Source organism: Passer domesticus, chromosome 1, assembly GCF_036417665.1.
Source record: "Passer domesticus isolate bPasDom1 chromosome 1, bPasDom1.hap1, whole genome shotgun sequence".
NCBI lineage: Eukaryota > Metazoa > Chordata > Aves > Passeriformes > Passeridae > Passer > Passer domesticus.
Window position 1 is genome coordinate 86,258,324 of NC_087474.1, and position 19,046 is coordinate 86,277,369.

Genomic DNA, 19,046 nt, shown 5'->3' on the forward strand with positions numbered 1-19,046 from the left:
ACAGGGTGCACTCCTTCAGGAACAGGCTGTACCACTGTGGGTCCCCCATGGGGTCACAAGTCCTACCAGCAAACCTGTTCCATCATGGGCTCCTCTCTACACACGTCCTTCCAGGAACCTGCTCCTGCATGACTTTCCCATGGGGTCACCACCTCCTTTAAGCACATCCACATGCCCCCACATGTGGTCCTCCATGGAATGCAGTTGGATCTCTGCTCCTCCAGGAACCCCATGAGCTGCAGGGGCACAGCTGCCTCACCATGGTCAGCACCACGGGCTGCAGGGGAATCTCTGCTGCAGTGACTGGAACACCTCCTCCTCTCCTTCTCCAGTGACCTTGCTGTCTGCAGGGCTGCTCCCCTCGATATTTTCACTCCTCTCTCCAGCTGCAGCTGCTTCTGCACAGTTTTTTCCCCACTTCTTAAATATGTTATCCCAGATGGGTTTGACCATGGCCAGCTGTGTGTCTGTCTTGGATTCAGATGACATTGGCTATGTTTGCATGGAGAAGCTTCTAGCAGGTTTTCACACAACTCATCCCCTTGTGTGCAGCACCCTCTTCCACCACTACAAAACCCCTGCCATGCAAACCTAATAAAAGTACTCCCTGAAAAAGTGTTTTTTTACAAGGTGACTCATTAATTTTCTCATAAAAATCACATTATGATAGCTCATTTAAGATCATTGGAAATGGAAAATGCACCATTTGTATCTTAATAGCCACAAAAAATGAAAATTTTCAGTTTACCCTAATGGAAGAAAATTTATATTAATTAAATGGAATATCTACAAGGAACAATACATCTAACTTGCTTTTTTCTACATAGCAGACCAGCACATAATGCTTTCTACTACACCAAGCCAAATAATGTATAAATGACTAAGGCACAAATTCAAAACCATTCCATGATAAATTAAGAGATAGTTGTTCCAAGTGGAAATTAATCATGCTGTTACCTAGTTGAGCTCATTTTAACATATGTTTTCAGTTTCCCGATACTTATTTCTTTTTTAAATTTCAGAGTTGAATCTCCACTTTCTTAGTTCAAGGTTCAAGTCATTCAAACTGCCAAGACTAGAGCAAAAGATAAATCTACAAAAGCTTACACTGTGAAAAATTCAGGGAAAAATATGCAGATTGCAGACTATCACTGACAAAAAATAATTTTCTTAGTGTTTTAAAACAAAATCTTAAACTGAAAGATATTAAAGCAGAAGTGAGCAGCAGAAGTTAAATTTCAGTGTGGAAAAGTGAGAGATGAATATTGGAAGAGTTTGAATCCACTAACATTTTATTTACTTTGACTTGCACTGGAAATTAAAGGTCTTCCAAAACAGTGAAATGACCTTTGTCTGTGCAGCCTAGCATGGAAAGGCATCAAATTCTGTAATTAACTTTTAACAAGATTTGAGTTTCATATGATCAGTACCACTTGCATTACTGAAAATTAAATAAAAATATTAGCTGGCTTCTCAAGGAATCATGAGGAGGTACATATCATGTGTCCTACAGGATATCAACTACTGAAATTTTATTCCTCCTCACCAAGTCAAATGCAGTGAGTTTTATCAGGTCTTCTTCTTTGAACTGGATATTGCCTGTGATGCTAGCAGGTCTGGCAACAGAGGGTGGAATTTGAAAGGCTATGGATTGTCTTGAAAGGCTGAGTGAATTAGGATTCATCAACCTGAAAAAGAGAAGACTTCAGAAGTGACCTAAATGTGGTCTTCCAATACCTGAAGGGAGGCTACAAGAAAGATGGAAAAAAAAATTTACAAGGGAATGTACAAATCATGTCCTTACAGGATAAGCACCAATGGTTTAGATTAGATATTAAGAAGAAATTCTTTACAGTGAGAGTGGTGAGGCATAAGAACAGGATGTCCAGATGGGTTATGCCTGTGCCATCCCTGGGTTTGTTAGAGACCAGTTTGGATGGGGCTCTGAGCAGCCTGGTCTAGCAAAAGGTGTCCCTGCTCCTGGCAGGAGGGTTGGAACTAGGTGATCTTTAAGGTCTCTTTCAAGACATTTTGTAACTCTATGATTTTTGTTATTTAGTAGGATGCAAAAAACAAGCCCTAAGCCCCAAAATGCAACTTGCTGTATTTCCTTGAGAACTTCTTTTTTCTGTTTTTGTGAAGAGCTATATGTATGAACCTTTCCTCCAGTTATAAGTATCTAAATCCATCTATAAGGAAATATACACCCTTGGAATATCTTCACCGCAATCCTATCTACACAAAGACTTTTGAATGTCCAAACAACATTTCCCTTGATCCCCTCAACATGACAAAACGGAGATGATTATCTACAATTAATGGACTGACCACAAGAAGACACAAACAGGTACATCATAGATTATAACTGCACATCACCTGTGCCAGTGCAAACACAAATTTACACTTTTGAACACAGGTCCTCACAGGAAAGACTAGAACTTGCAACTCAAAGATCCATCCCTGCTTCTCATTTGCATGTATAATTACCTGAATCAGTTATCCATCCTCGAGTATAATCATGTTTATTTTGTTTTTCATGTTCCTGGATTTGCTGCTGAAGAAATAATGAGATCAAGAAGTGCTTCTTCAAAGAAGAAATCATGCCTTGTTCCATCATAAAATGCATACCATATCTGCGGTGTATTCAATCAATAAAAATCACGTAAAAGCAGGAAACAGGAACAAACTAAAAATTTTATTCTGAAAAATGATCATAAAACATCATTTGAGCTGTAGCCAGTCTGACATAAGGACTCCTCCCTACGTTTGTGGGGTTTTTGGCATAAAGAGTTTCTGTTGTTCTTCCTAATCAGGGATGACCTTCAAAGGGACAGCTGCTGATATATCCTGTCATGATACCTTTGCATCAACTAAACACAGCATAGCTAATTTAAGATTCATATGGCATTTGTAAAAGCCTTTAATTTGGTCTTTATCATCCCCTTCATATATATATATTTGACTTTACTTGCTTCACCACTCTTCCACATTTAGAAACTGTGTTCTTGTCTGAATAAATAAGTCTGCTAAGAGCATCTATTAAGTACTGGTATCCCCAGGGTCTGAAACACTTTTTTTTTTCTCTTCCATCTTTTGCCTGGTGAAGCTGAGCTATAAAGCATATAGCAGAGAGGAGAAGGGTTGCCTTAGTAACGAGGCAGACCCAATCAGCTGCACAGGCTCCCTTGAGACAATCTAATTTGTGCAGCAGAAAGGGGCAGGACAGGTGGCTAAATTAATGTGCCAGACAGCTTAAAATATTACACACACACACACACACGCACACACACAAATGCATACACAAAATCTCTCTGTGTCCTTATACATGAATGCAATTATCTTCCACATTTTGCAAGATAAACAGCATCTGGGTAGCTCAGCCCTGCGAAACCCCCAAAGAAGTGGAGATGCCGCAGCAGCAGAGGAGGCGAGGCAGGGTGGGAGGGAGCAGCGTTCCTTCCCTGCAGTCCTGACGGATCTGCAGCTGCTCCAGGGAGGGGAAAGGACTCCTCCCAACAGGCACAGGCTGGAACAGGGGTGTGAATATGTGCCCTCCCCTCTTTACTGGGGCTTATGACCTCCCTCTTGGTGATAGCGTGATCTGTTGTGTTGCTCTCCTGATTCCACAGGGTGCTGGAGTTTTCTCCTCCTGACACTTTCTGTACCATTTCACAAGGCTTTCACTCTCCACGCCCTCCACTCTAATTTAAAGTGAACTTCCACCCTTTCCCCACAGTTTTTAAATACAACAGATTTGAAAACATTTCATATTCCTGTCAGTCCCTGCTGTGTGACGATTCAGCCACAGCGCAAGAATTTAGATCAGTTTGGATGCACATCACACCCCAGGTTCTAGCTCTTACAAACACAATCTCAAATAATTTATTTTTGCAGCATCTCCAGACTGAATTTAGCCACGCACAGAGAACACCAGGAATTCTGAACCCACTCTTTGACATCTGTAGTAACGTGAAAGTGGCATATGCACAGGAGAGTCTGGCAACAGATTGGGCTTCAGAAACACTGTATTGTTACAGTGAAGGATCACTCCTAGTTTCTTTATAATGGGAAAAATGTATTCCCATATAGCTAATTATGATACATCTGACAAAAATTACTAGTGCAGATACAGTTATTGTATTGTTTCTCTACTATAGCTCCTCAGACAGAAATGCTGTGGGAACTTCCCCCTCACGCCAGGCACGTGTATATCCCTACATGACATTGTGAGCTCGACTCAGTCAGGAGTTCTCTCCTCCTTTTTGCTTGCATCTTGAGCAGATGAAATTTTTTACTGGCACATAACAGAGCATTTTAATCTCAGGCTATATGGCTCCTTTACACAGCGAGGCACTTCTCATCCACCTACATCAGACTAAAAGTGAAGAGCTCTGAATATTGAGATCAAGCAGGCTATAAGGAAAACTGAGGCATGAGATAAAAGTGTATGCTCATGCCCCATGGGGAAAAAAATTCAGGGTGAAAATACTGACATACATACAAACCATAATAAATAAAGCTATAAAAGGCCTGAAAGTGTCATGAGATTTATCTTTTTCTCAGTATGTTTGGTATCTAGAGGATGTGCCTTACAAGATTATTGATATGCTTTTTTCCCCCCCGTGATTTGCAGCAACTGTAAGGTTAGCTGTTTATGCTACACTGATGAGCTATCTCAGTGAGGTGTAGAGAATTACATAAGATTTGGCTAGAAATCAGAAACCAGACTGTGTGACAATCATGTAATTAAAAGGAAATCCCAAGTGAAACCAGGACCAATTTTTGCTTGTTTTTTTTCTAGTGTCTACCAAAGTAAAGATATTGGATAAATCTGGATCTAAAGGTTACATCCAGTAACATAAAAAAAACTCATGCTGGAGCAAGGGTCTCCTGAGTCTCAGATAAATGCTCTTGTTGCTGCCTCTTACATATTGCTGATACACATACTTTGTACTTTACATCCATTTTCACTATTAACAAAAAAGAGCCGTGGAGACTTTTCCTGGAAGGATCATTAGTTAACTTGATCAGAAAAACACACCATAGGTTGATAGGAAGTGGAAGTTCTTCCAAAGTGCAAATTGTAGGAGTTACTCTCACTACAGTTTTTGGAAAAAGTGTTAATGAGGTACTTAGTCATACCTAAAACACTTGCTAGTTAAGTATTTTGCTAGCAATTTGTTGGGCAAAATCTGAGACCTTGATGACACAAAAAGTGTCTTCCAAGGATGTTCAGGTAGATAGCTGATTAGGCAAAATCTTTTTGGAATAAATGTCAGGTGCATATCACAATGTAACTCCAGGCATGTAAGAAAGAAACCAGTACAAGTCGAAGATATTTTCGAAGGAAAATATCTGGAAGCTAATGAAAATTGTGGTATATCTGTAAATGATGCATTTACAAAGAAAAATTTAATATCAATTGTTTTAAAATATGTATCATTAAAATATACATATCCTCAAAACCTCTGACTACAGTACCACCATTTACTACCAAACTCCAAGTGATCAGCCTTCACTTAAAGACATTAAAACAAAGCAAGAAGGTCTTTCTTAATATTTGAAATGTCTTGGCCTGATGTAGAATATTTTGACCACAGACTTATTGGACAATCTGGGAGTTTATTTATTAGCATCCTATCCCTCACTAACTTTTAGAGCACAGACGTCTGTGAAAGGCATTATGAGGAGGTTCTGCTGTATCTCCAGAAGAATATCTATCAATTAACAAAAGAAGGTGCATCACTCCACATTCACACAAAGAGCAGAAATGCCACTGTTTAAATTACAAAGAATTCTCTGTGAAGGATGAACACCCAGGTAAACAGAGCCTCAGGAGAGATTTGTGCCACCTAACCTAGACATTTACATTTGAGCTCACCCCTAAGTCTCCTTCTATTGTAGCCAGTGACTGAAAAGAAGAACTTATCAGACATAACTCAATTACAGGCAGATTGCTGGAGTTCAGATGAAAGATTAATAGGTCCTAGAAATACTCTTTTTTTCTGCATTGGCTGAAAAAATATAGGTAACTTCTTAAGATGGATAGAGTACTGTGTAAATATTTAATATCTGTTGAGACCAAATTCTGTCTCTCACGTCTCTGTTTGATCTCTCAGGGAAGAGGATCTTAGGATCTACCCTGACCAAACAGTTTCTAGCTGGCACTGGATTAACATAAGTTTCAGAGATGCTTCCCTCCCCCATGCTACATCTGGCAGCTGAGAATTTGACCAAGCATAATTTAAATGCATGCTGTGCAAGGGGGGAGGGAAGTAGAAAACATTTCCTAGTGAAAACAAAACACATCAGTTTTGCGATGAGTGTCTTTGCATTTATGATTTTCTGTAAAGATGTTCAGAGATCAGACTCCTAACAGAGTCAAGACAAGCTCCGTTGACTAAATTTATGCAGTGATAGGAAAAAATAAGCACAACTCAATTGGAAAACAGAAGTCTGGAGTACTACATGAGAACTACCTTTCTACATTGTGAAGATAATTGTCACCATAAAGAAATACATTATGGTCATTTCTGTCTCTTCTCACAGTGCTGATTTAGAGCCCCCAGCTGAGAAGGCAGCTGGGAAGAACAAGTAACTGGGGAGCACGGCAGGAGCCCTCTACTCTAATGCTGCTCAAAGTAATTAATGTTTTCTTTCTGTTGTCCTTATCACTGCCAGTTATGTGTGTTTTCCTTGGTAGGTGCACAAAAACTGGGCTCGTTTGGCCTTGCAAAAGTGAAAGCCAAGGTCTATCGTTCGTTCATATGTTTGCAGATAATATTCAGGCTGAGACAGTAGCTAGATTTTAGTCACCCAAACTTCTGAAGAGGTTTTCTGTGCTAGTCAGAGTGGACAACGGAACCAAACCCCAGCATTTATTGCATTCCTGCTGATACTAGTCACTCTTATATTTAAGGTTGCAAAATATTTTCCATGCCACATCCATGTTTCCAAATGGGCAGTTTATGGGAACATGACTATTAATAAAATGCAATTTTAGTACACAAGCTCATCTCTGACTTGTGTAAAATAAGTTGTGTACTTAAAATGTTAGCATAAATATTCTTTAAGAATATATGATTAATTAGCAGATAAGTACAAAATGGAACTGTATTGTTTAAACCAGGTTCTTACCTAATCCTCTGATGAAATCTGTCCCTGTGGGAAGCACTCAAATGGCATTAGAAATCAGAATGGTGTGATCAAATGGAATTTGCAATGTTGGTGGTTTCAAGGTAGGTAGAAACAAGTATGATATCAGACTACTGGTTCTGATATATAAATCTTTCTCCCTGAGATTATATGATTTATTAATCTTGCAAAATAAACATAAGTGGAAAGATGTAATTAAACTGTTCTTTTAAAATAATAATGGACCCAAATTAGTATCTTTTCCTTTATTCAAGTAAACTGACCAAAATCTGCAAAAGATGCAGAAAAATTTGAAGTCCCAATAATTCTATCCCATACTGGGGTAAGTGGGAAGAAAAATGAAAAGGCAAATGTGTACAAAACACAAAAGAGTATGGAATGGAGAGAGTCATAAGTACAAGCCAACACTGCATTAGTAAATCCCACTTAATTAATGCTGAAGTTTATTCAAAGGAAAAATCACCCTAACCTAAGATGTTGTTGCTGTTTAGATATCCACTACAAGCCAATCCAGCACATTACAGCTCCTCCTCTGACACATTTAAATAAGATCATTCTTGATTCAAGTCAGAATTTTGCTGCAGCTAACCTCTTTTTAGTTCCTGTTTTTCTCCAATAGGTGATTTTTTGGTGAGTCATCACCAGTTTGGTCCACAAGTTTGGTCTTTGTATCTGAAATTCAGCTCTGTCAGATCTCACTGCGCACCCCTGTACTGAGTACTCACATAAACTACTCACTCAATACTGTCAATACGAACTGCAGTGGCACCCCAGTAATCTTAATGAAAAGCTACATAATTGTTATGGGACCAGATCCCAAGAGGGAGAGAAATGCCTGCTAAAGAACAGGAGGCATAATCCAGCAATGTTTCTCCTTTGCCATCTCAAAAGCTGAAGTTAGATCCTTTTTAATCCCCTCAGTTCATATTACTATAGTAAGAGATGGGAATAAAAAACAATTCACCCTCTGCACTCTGAAAACTTTGCCACTTCTTTCTGGCAAATGAGCACTGAGTCAGATTGTTGCTTCCTTCCTGCTCAAGGTTTATCTTCAACTGTGAAAATCTCACCATTTCAAATAACATGATGCCCCAACTATAACAATCATTCCTTTTAATAAAAAATTTATTTCATCCACACCTTAACCAAACACAGTTTCTACTCTGATGTTTACTAAATAGAAACAAAGTGTAGACAGTTTCTATTTTTGCTTGCTGTGTACGACAGATTGACTTTATGCCTTTTGAAAGGTGCTAGAAGCATTTGTGCAAAAGGACATTATAATGCTATTTGCCATCAAATATTCACTGCAGTCCTGTTCAAATACAAAATTCTACACTCAAATATCAGAATATAGAGACCACTCAAGGATGGAAAAAATCAGTGGAGCAGGCAATATACAAAACAGAAGTTCCTGAGAACTGAAAATCTGTGTTCACACAATGTATACAGCTGGCAGAAAGAGGAAGAAGAAGTAAAGAGAGAAAGACTTCTGGCCCAAGTGACAATGACAGAGTCAAATATGTGTTCATTAGTAATCAGTGACTCTGTAGCACAACAGGTGACATAAGTCAATGTGTTACGAACAAAAAGCACAAAGGACCTTGTATAGTGAATATTTTTGTTTCCATATCATTGTGATTTAAAAGGTTTTACATTTTTTGTGCCCTGAAAATGTCTCTTAAAATAATCAAATCCAGCATTGGATGAGATAATTACTCCAGTCACTGGATGCAAGATTTGATTGATGTTGTGAGCCTGACACACGACAAATGTGTCACAAGTCATAATTTTGAAAGTTGGTGGGTGTATTTTTTTATATCCTTAATCTTAATCAAGACATGGTCACCACTCAACACCACAGAGTTCTGCTTAAATTTGCATGTTTTTCAGTCCTAATACAGTTTTGGAGGGTAACCAGATTTGAAAAATGTGCCCTTATTTAGCCACACTGAGAATCACCAGTCCTCACAGCCCCCAAATCCTCTAAATTTATGCAAGCAAAGTGCAAGTAGTAGGAAATCCTGGAGTTCAAATTTCAGCCTTTCCAGTTGGGATTAAGCACAAAGAGTAGTGTCATTTAGCTATTGATCCTTCCCAAAAATCTGATCTGGAAAAATACACATCATCAAAACAGAGAAGGTGAGACTGTATCTTCAAGACTGGTGTTAGCTGAAGTGGATTATTCCTCAGAAGACAAAAGATTTTGTTATTGTGTCCAATATATAGAATATATTTGCATTTAATAAGACCTGTTAGATTAAGAAAGCCTCCTAAACCATGATCACATTAGTGCTTTTTATGTGGTTATTCTTATGTGATCTTCTCAGAAGAGTCAATTAAAAGAAAAAAGGACTGAATTTGGCCCATTATTTTTTCCCTGTAGTTTTTTATTGGTATTCCCACTTGTCAGAGACTGAAATATTATAGTTTATGACTTAAACATTTTCATGAAAGACTTTTGTCTATTATAGCAGGACTGTATTACAAAAGCTACAGAATTCCACCACACACTTAATAGGCCATTGCGGTGAGGCCCTGGACCACTCATTGATGAGGATAAGACAAAGTAACAACTCCGGGCTGGGAACATTCAGGAAGAACAAGTCTAATACCTTCAGGGAAGAGACCACAGCCCCAAGGCGATCAGCTGCCAGGCTCACACAGACCCTCCCACCAAAGGTTGGGGGACAGAGGCTTTGGGTGTGTATTGGAAAACCTCAGGTCAGAGGCAGTGACCACCCATCCTTCACTGTGCACAGGATTCCAGCTGAGGGCCCCTTCTCCCGGGGGAAAGCTTATCCACAGCAGAAGGGGTGACACAGCACATCAAAGGGCCCCCCCAAAGGGGTCCCCAAGCCCTGCACCAGAGCACTGTAGTCGTGATACAACAGACCCTCAGTGTGGCAAGGGACAGTGTCAAACTGACTCCCTGAAAGGGAGGCACATGGGCATTCCCACCTGTCCCAAAGTGTATATTTATCCATACTCTTCGGTGTGGCGCATGGTGCCATGGCATGGCCACGGCAGGACACCCTCACCACCAAGAAGACCACATGGAGGGGAGCAACGAGACATCATTGAGACCCTCAGATAGGTGATATGCTTCCACCTAACCCCTATCCCTCTCTGTCCCCGTCCCCTCCCACCCCCACACACGTCTTTCTCTAAAATGCACAGCTCTTGATAAATGGGTAACTTGTATTCCTCTCAGGTCCCAGTTCCATAAAGCATCTTACAAAGTGACAAAAAAATATGAAGGCAGGAAATGAGTGCTAGTAATTTCACTAGTAAGACCTTAACCAATTTGTATACATAGAAGTGACAAATAATTTTAATCAAAATAGATGTGGCTTTCTGGACTATTTTGTATTTTATCTACAACACCAACACTACGAATAGCTGCTCATTACTGTAGTCAAACATCAGCAAACAGAATTGAATCAAATCTATGATTTTGACTTTTACTAAAGATTTTGACACTGTTTTCCACAGCATTCTCCTGGAAAAACTGACTTCCTGTGGCTCTACTATTCACTGGATAAAAAACTGGCTGGATGTTTGAGCCAAGAAAGTGGTGGTGAATGGAGCGATAGTGTGGCCAGCAGGATCAGGGCAGTGATCACCCCCCTGTACTCGGCACAGGTGAGGCTGCACTCTGAAACTTGTGCTCAGTTCTGGGATCCTTGCTGCAAAAAGGGGAACTGGAGTTCTTCCAAAGAAAGGCAGTGAAATTGGTGAAGGATAAAAAAAGTCTTATGAGGGGCAGCAGCTTCTGTCCCTACCTCTGAACCACCCCAACCTCCTCAGACAAAAGTGCCTCCTAAACCCTGCAAACCAGAATTTGGTTGGGTGTCACTTGAGGTTTTGTTTACTGTGGGACACAGTTTATAATGAGAAGGAAAAGAGAGAAGCAAAGGTGTATAAAGTGCACCTCAGCTTCCTCAGTGAGCAGAGGCAGAAGCTGGCCAGCAAAGGAAATCCTGGAAAAGCCGCAGAAGAGGGCTTGCCTTCAAGCCAGTACACAAACTGCAGCTACACTGCCAAGTGGGTAGCAGCAGCTCAGGCAGCTGTAGTTGAGACCTGAGCAGAATTAACAAGCTTTACTCAGTCTTGGACTTTACTGACTCTTGGAAATAATCACTGTAGAGCTAAAGCATGTGGACAAAGTGAGCTGCAGCCATAGTTTGGCTGTGTGAGTTAGACACCATGTGTGCTTTGCCACCACCATGGAAGAAAGAAACACGATTCCCACCTTCAGTAATCCCAAACAACCCAAGCATGACAAGAGGACATCTCTGGAGAGTAATGTGGATGTCAAGAAATGGTATTGCCAGATTTTTAATGGACAACCAGACACTAATCTGTGTCACATGGCAATGTAAATCACTGTAGATTGGCAGTATGAAAGCAGGACGAAAATATTGTAGCCCTCAGAAGCCAGAGTGAAGAAGTTTCAATTAGTACTCACAAAGGCTCCCAGTAAACACCCTGAGTCCTCATATTCAAAGACGGGTGATGGCTGGCCTAAATAAAGGAAAAACTGTGCTGGAAAATCTCAAAAGGATGTAAAACAGCTTCTCAGTTCATCGTGTAATTTCTCCCATCCAATTGATGGCAATATTATGACAATAATTGCATGTCTGTTTGACAACCATACACTGCCAGTCTCTTTAATGGACCTCTGTGTTTTCAAAATATCCCTAAATGACACAGTTTTTAATGAGCTACACAGCTGCAGGCTGGATACTAATTTACGATAGAAACAGTGCTATCACACTCTTCTTTCCTCTTGGTAGTGTTGCAACATGAGTTTGAGGTAAGTACTTAAAAATAATGATCCTTTCAAAATGTTTTCAGCTGATGTCGGGTGGGGGTTTTTTGTCCCATGAAATCCTGACTTCTACTTATTTTCAGTTTTGCTGATAAATGAGCAGAATTGCAGTTATGAAGAAAGATTTTATTTTTCTTTTCAGATCTGATGTGTACCTTTAGAGATAGCACAAATAAATGTGCATGAGACCAATGTTATTAAAGAGAGGATCTGTTTTTATTTAAGACATTACTTTCAAAGACACAAAGTCGTCTAACTCTTCCGTATTTTGATACTTGTGGATACAAAATAATTTAATAAAAACCATGAAAACCCTGAATGCTGTTTGTATAGATTATTAATAAGATCAAAATGCTTATCATTATCTCAGTCATGTTAAGACCTTACTCAAGGATGAGAGGTTGTAAAATAATACTGCTCTTTTAGAACTTCTGTTGTCTCATCCATTTCTTTCACTGCTGGCAAACTATGAAAGCAATTTTAGGAAACCAGGGGGTAGAAAATGTTCATAAGTCTTCTCCAGCTGTTTTGAAGAGGAATGATGACATACACTATCAAAGTACACAGCTCAAGTATTTTTGAGGTTAAGACTATTGCCTCTTTTAAATTTAAAAGAAAAAAAATTCATTCTGAACACAGCATTCTTTCAGTGCATCACTAAAAATAAGCTTTCAATACGTAATGTGTATGACTTCACTACCACAAAAATTAAAATCTAGTTCCTGATGCACAACAGCAACAATTTTAATTCTCAGTACACAGAGAACTCCAGAAGTCCTGGCACAGTTTTTCATGAAGTTGTATTTTAACACACAGCCAAAAACAAACCTAGCCTTTCTTACTCTCCAGTTATTAAACACTTCACCAGGCATAGGAGACTAAATACCATATAACCAATTTTCACAATTCTCACCATTTCAGCTATAACATATTCCAGTCTATTAAGCATTCTTATGCTGAAGGTTCTTGGTATCTGCCAGCAAGATTGTCCTTGATCTGTGGGCAATTGGAAACTTCTCTAAAACTAAATGTCATGTTGGTTAACTGGGAGAAGAAATTAAACCTCCTTTGTAAAGAGGAGAGCTGGAACAAGAGAATCCATTGTTCAGTCACTGGACCACATGCAAAGGTCTGAACAAAGATGCTTCGTTGGTTTACAGATTGATTAAGATGACTTTTGGAGTCTGACAAAACCAGAAAGTTTATGTCTTCCTCAGCTATAAACTGATCCGGATTAAGTGTTTACCTCTCCTGCTCACAGCCCTGGGCCATTTCCATGCTCTTTGAGGTTATTGCCCTGCAATCTCATGCATAAATATTTTTCTGAATACTCTATAGCCTAAATTCATTCCACTGAGATGGATTAAGGAGGCATCAAATCAAATGTCTGTAGAATGCTTTGATGAAAAGCAGAGGGTAGTAATTAGTTAACTCAGGTTAGCAGCAGCCAAGTAAATTTTATTTCATGCAAGTATTGACAGAAAACCAGAGAGTTACCAGCAGATGGTGGAATTATAGGCAGAGATCCTGTGATCCTGTTCAGACTGAAAAAAAATCTGGACTCAGCAGAGAGCCAAAATGGTGAGCATTCCCAATGAAAAGAGAAAATAAATAAATTTATACCATACTCAACTTCCGCTAAGAAAGCAACTTAGCAGGGCCCTTCCCATTTCCCCTCAACTGCCTAAGAAGCAACAACAAAGTTGAACTTCAGCTAGAGAAGTTCTTATTTTGTTGTTGAGAAATATATTTTGGTTTCTGTAAGGGCATAATTTACATTCTTCTTCATGTGGGCTCACCTTTACAAATGCTTAGAAAATACCTGTACTTAAATATTTGGTAGGATGTTTGCCTAATGGTTTCCAAAAAAAAGTGTGCGTAAAAATATTCTACAAGCTTTTACTGATAATGCAGAGATTAAACAACTTGTCTTAGCTTGAATTATAGCCATCCCCAAAGTAAACACAGCAAACAGTAAGAGCCCACAATGGCTTGGAGCAGGAAGTGAAAAAATATGCTAAGAATTGCAAAAGGAAGCACAAGGGCAGAAATGTTACCAAAACATATAGGGGTTTTGGGGTTTTTTTTGGGGTTTTTTTGTGGGAGGGGGCTTTGTTGTTGGATTATTTTTTTCTTTTTGTATTGTTTTGGGGGAGGATTTGAGGATATTTAACACTGCCAGATTACAAATCAATTGAAGGAGGAAGGAAGAAAAGTAGATCAAAAAAGGCACTTAAATGGTATGGATTTCAAAGAATAGGAGTAGACCTATACATTTCTGTCATTGGAAGGAATTACAAAGGAAACTAGAATATCAAAAAGAAGAATTATCAAAAAGCCTGCCTAAAATCTGATTAATGAAAAAAGTGAAATTACTAGAAATTTGAGAAATTCATGGCTCTTTATTTCACTTCATTGATTCACTTTTAATTTGAGCATTTAAAAAAAAAACTTTTCAAGTTGTGCAACCCTTTAAAATGTACTTGAAGGTTCTGGAATTTGCTTATCACTGAAGTTGAGTGTTAAAGGGCTGAGATTGGAAATATTTACTATTTTATTACTACAGCTATGTTGAGCATTGTTTCAAAGTAGATAAAATAAGATCTGCTTCAACAGAAGAGGAAATTTATGTGCAAGCGGTGTGCATTTGCAAAACATTTTTCACAGTTTCATTTGCCTCTCTTTTTCTTCAGTGAATGTTAATTTCAAAGATAAAGGCCTGGTGCTTTCCAAACGAATGGTGTGGATTTATTCTTGTCAATATTTTTAGCATGTATTTCATCACAGAAATGTTGCTTCCTAGTAATTTTAACAGAGAATTTTTAGTTTAGCAGCAGCCTTTTATGAAATGCCTTGTAATACCAGACATTACAGCACAGGCATTCAAGTAAATATAAATGGAAATTCCTTTTAGTTAAACTGATACCACAATTTTAGCAATCATGCCTTCTCATTTGCCTCTGGGCTTGCCCTTTCCAGTCTAAGGATCTCTGTATTCCTATTTTAGTTTGAATTCCTCTACTCAAAATTAGCATGTGTCCTTTGAGCCTAAGAATATGGTAGCTTTTTATTCCAAATGTGACTATCTCAGCAGAGGCAGGAATGATTTATGAAAGGCCAGATCTCTGTCTTTCACAGAGGTCAGTGTCAGAAGTCTTATTGACCTTAATAGAAGGGCAGTAGAAAAATGCCATAAAATTTGAAGTCCAAAGGGATTGTTTTCAAGCAGTCTTGACAAACTTTATTTCACCAGCAACTCCTGTAAAAGTGCACAGGCATGTGGAGATTGGTTGCAAATATTTTAAAATAATGACAATACAGTGGCCAGTTAAAAGATAGCTACATCTTTTAAATTACTCACCTGTTAAAAGTATTTGCTTATTCTCCCTAAATTATCAATCAGAGGCATTCAAGGATCTAGTTCAACACTGTTAAATATATTGCCCTTATGAACTGTTTTTATGCACTGGTTCCACAGTGATCCTGTACATATAGGCAACCCTCTGTAATTCAGCAGCAAAAAGGAAAAGCTGAAAGCAGAATAAACATGTAGGAGCCTTAAAAGATACTTCAGGCATGCTTAGGAGCACAACCAGTAATCACAAATCCTTTGTAAACAAGAGGTCACCTACAGGCAGCTAAATAACCAGCACACATAGGTGTGAGGATGGCTCTGGCTATTTTAAATTCCTTTTATTTAAAATCAATGTGACTTCCAAAATTGCTTTGAATACAGAAACTACACCAGTAACCATGCATTTCAATAAGTTGAAATAGCCTAGATCAATGACCTTACTCAAAAGATTATTTATAAATACAAATTCCAATTAAATTTGGAGATTTTGATAAGCACTCCACACCAGAACCTTTATTGTGATGTATTAGGAGAAAATTCAGCATGATTTTCCTCCATTTTAGTGAGCTCAATATTGGACTTAAATTATCTCCTTTATCACTATTACCTAAATTAAAGATTCTTAAATTTTTTGCATTGTGATGTGAAAAACAAACAAACAAGCTTTTTATTTAAGGAAAAGGTGTATTTTATTTTGTTTTTTTCAAAGTTCACAAGAAAGTTCTGTAGTGTAAGATCAGCATGGTGCTTTGGCTGCCTTGACTTGCCTCTTCTTTCCTTCCTTCTTTCTTTAATGTTCAAATCAACTAGGATTTGGAAAGAGCATAAAAATTGACAGCAAGCCAATTTGTGGCTACAAACCAACAAAATCACCAATTTCAGTAGCTAGATTTTTTGTTGTTGTTGTTGTTCTGTCTTGTTTTGCACTTCAGTGGCTTTATTTGATTTTATCAAAGATTTTACATATTTTTGTATTCTCCAAAATAAAATTAATCATTTTCAGTTTAAGGTAAATAAAATGTTTTTAACAAAAGAAATTTTAGTTGTTTGATTTTACAAAAAATGTCCTTTACAGGAGAAACGCATTAGTCTAGGTAAAATAAGCAACAATAACCAATTCCCACTTCAGTGAAAAGCAGAGATTTTCTCTGTGTGAACCAGTTGATCTGTCTTTATTCTTGTACTTCCTATCTGCATCAAAAACAACGATGTAAAACTACATAAACACATTTTCCACATGAACCTGTTATACACAAGAAGACTTCTTTGCCAGTATGCCCTATAGGTATTTTTGTTTAATTGGCTGAGCTTGAAAATTTAACTGAGTTCTGGGATTGTTGCTCTTTCCTCTAAAATTTCAATCTGAATTTGGATTATCTGGAGAAAATACTTCCTTCTACTAGGCAAACAAGAAGATTATGTCAAGCATGGTGTAGGGTTGAGCCATGAACATTGAAGTTTTCATTTCAAACCGTGGCTCACATGTTTTGTCCAACTTTTGGAGTAAGTTCTGAGTGCTGACAGCATTCAAACCATCTCTCTTCCAACATGTAAAACAGACTTGCTAAAACTACAGCTGTGTCAGATTTCTTGGTTGAGTCCCAAGGAGCAATAGCAGCCAAGAAACATGACTCCCAGACCTTGGCCAAGCCTCAGTACCATCTCCTTGCAAACAAACAAACAAAATATCATAAAAGGGGTAGGTCCACTAGTCTTCTCAGTTTTAGCTCCTCTTTGCTTTCCCTTTGAGAAATAAAAGTAAAGAAGCCATGCATTAGTTTGAGACCTGAAAGCTCAAGAAAACACTTCAGCCCAAAAATTTTGGAGCTAGCAAGAGGAAAGGGTAATTTTGGAAAACTGTTAGAATGATGAGGAAAATAACAGCTGACAATCTTAGCCCACCTTAAATCTCTCTCACATATGGTGGTTTGGCATCAGTACTGCCATGGTCAAGTGCCAGCTGAAGGGAGCATTAAGTGGTCATCGCAGTCTCTGTCAAGCAGCAGTCAAAAAGAGATAGAAAGACAAACTGTCTGAAATAAAAGGTAGATCGTTGAGAAGATAATGAAGGAGATAATATATTGCATAAACATGGACAAAAATAAGGAACGAAATAACATGGATGGAAGGAACCAAACAAAAAAAATTAAAACAGTGAATGATAAAAAAATAATTAAGAAATAAGCCTAAAGGAACAAGGAAGATGAAACAAGAACAAAGAAAAAATAAGGAAGAGCTCCACATTTATGATGATGACCACTGATTTGGTTATGTGTGTTCCCACTGAGTATGACCAAATGAAACCAAGTTAAATCACTTTTCTGTTTTGCAATTAGGGTTTGGAAATATAAAAGTAGAAATTCAGCCTTTAAGAACATTTTCTTCATAAAATTTGATAGGCACTGGAACTAGAGTGGATAAATTGGTTAATAAAAAGAAAGCAGAAGCATCTAAGAAACTTCTTAATCTGAAAAATTAAAAGCAAGTCTAATTTAAATCATATATATTTGTATGCTTTTTTCCATCACTAATTATTGGAAAAGGCCAATGAGAAATAAATTTTCAGTTTAACCAGGTATATCTTTTTAAGAGATAAAACACCTCTGTTTATCTGTGTATCAGTGTTGGAGCAACTCAGTACAGCTAAATGTTGTGTGTATGCTGAGATCTGCCCTTTTTGATCATGAACAACAGCATTTCATTAATTAATAAATATTAATATTTAAATACTTTTCTTTACACATATAAGCAAATAAACCTTAAGGTTTCCCACTCCCCTCCAAAAAGACAGCATTTCTCCTTGTTTTATCCCAATGTCAACAAACTCCAATAGGAAAAGTAAGCATAAGCTGCACTTAAGTAGCCTGGCTCTCTCTCTGGCTCTGTAAGTATACTTATATCCATACATAATTTTTCAGTCATATTGTTTTCAAAGTGCAAGTTCAAATTATGGAGTAATGATTTTTTTTTAAAAGCTCTTGTGAGTTTAGTGTTAGGACTATCAACTGAGCAAGGCTATTCTTCATATTTTTAATAACAAGATATGTAGCTACCAGTCCATTTCTTAGAAGCTACATACTTAGGTCCAAAACCTCAGCCTCCTCTTGCACATATATATTTCTTCCAAGGCCTCAATCACTCTACAGGAAAGCCTTCAAATAAGGAAACATAACTGTATTTAAAAAAAAAAAGGATCAGATCAAATCAGGTATAGCACTCTTTTTCTATGACATTTTCCAATTTATGTAGTTGGGGTCCAAAGTTGACTGAAGAAAACCATAGAAAGTTGAAGATTCTAGACAGCAAACTGCTTCTGGTGTTTTAAAGAGTTCACTTAAAAAAAAGAAAAAAAAATTACCATAAAAACCCAAATAAACAGGCACAGACACAAAAAAAACCTTGAAAAATCACCCGTGATCTACAACTCACAAGAGGTAGAAAGTGACTGTCTTCTCAGAGATATTAGTAATACTGTTACCAGAAACATGAATAGTTTTTTTCCATTTATCTGTCTGAATAATTTTTTTTATTGGCTCAATTCTCATTCCTCCCACCTTGCGTGCCATCTGAAAAGCTCTTCCCAAAAGTACTCGAAGTCCCCCCCATAGGCAGAGTAATCACAGTTCCTTCTAATCAGGTTTCGTCCCTTCTCTTCAGCCAAATGTTTATAAAAAATATATCATTAATATAGAAACTACAAAG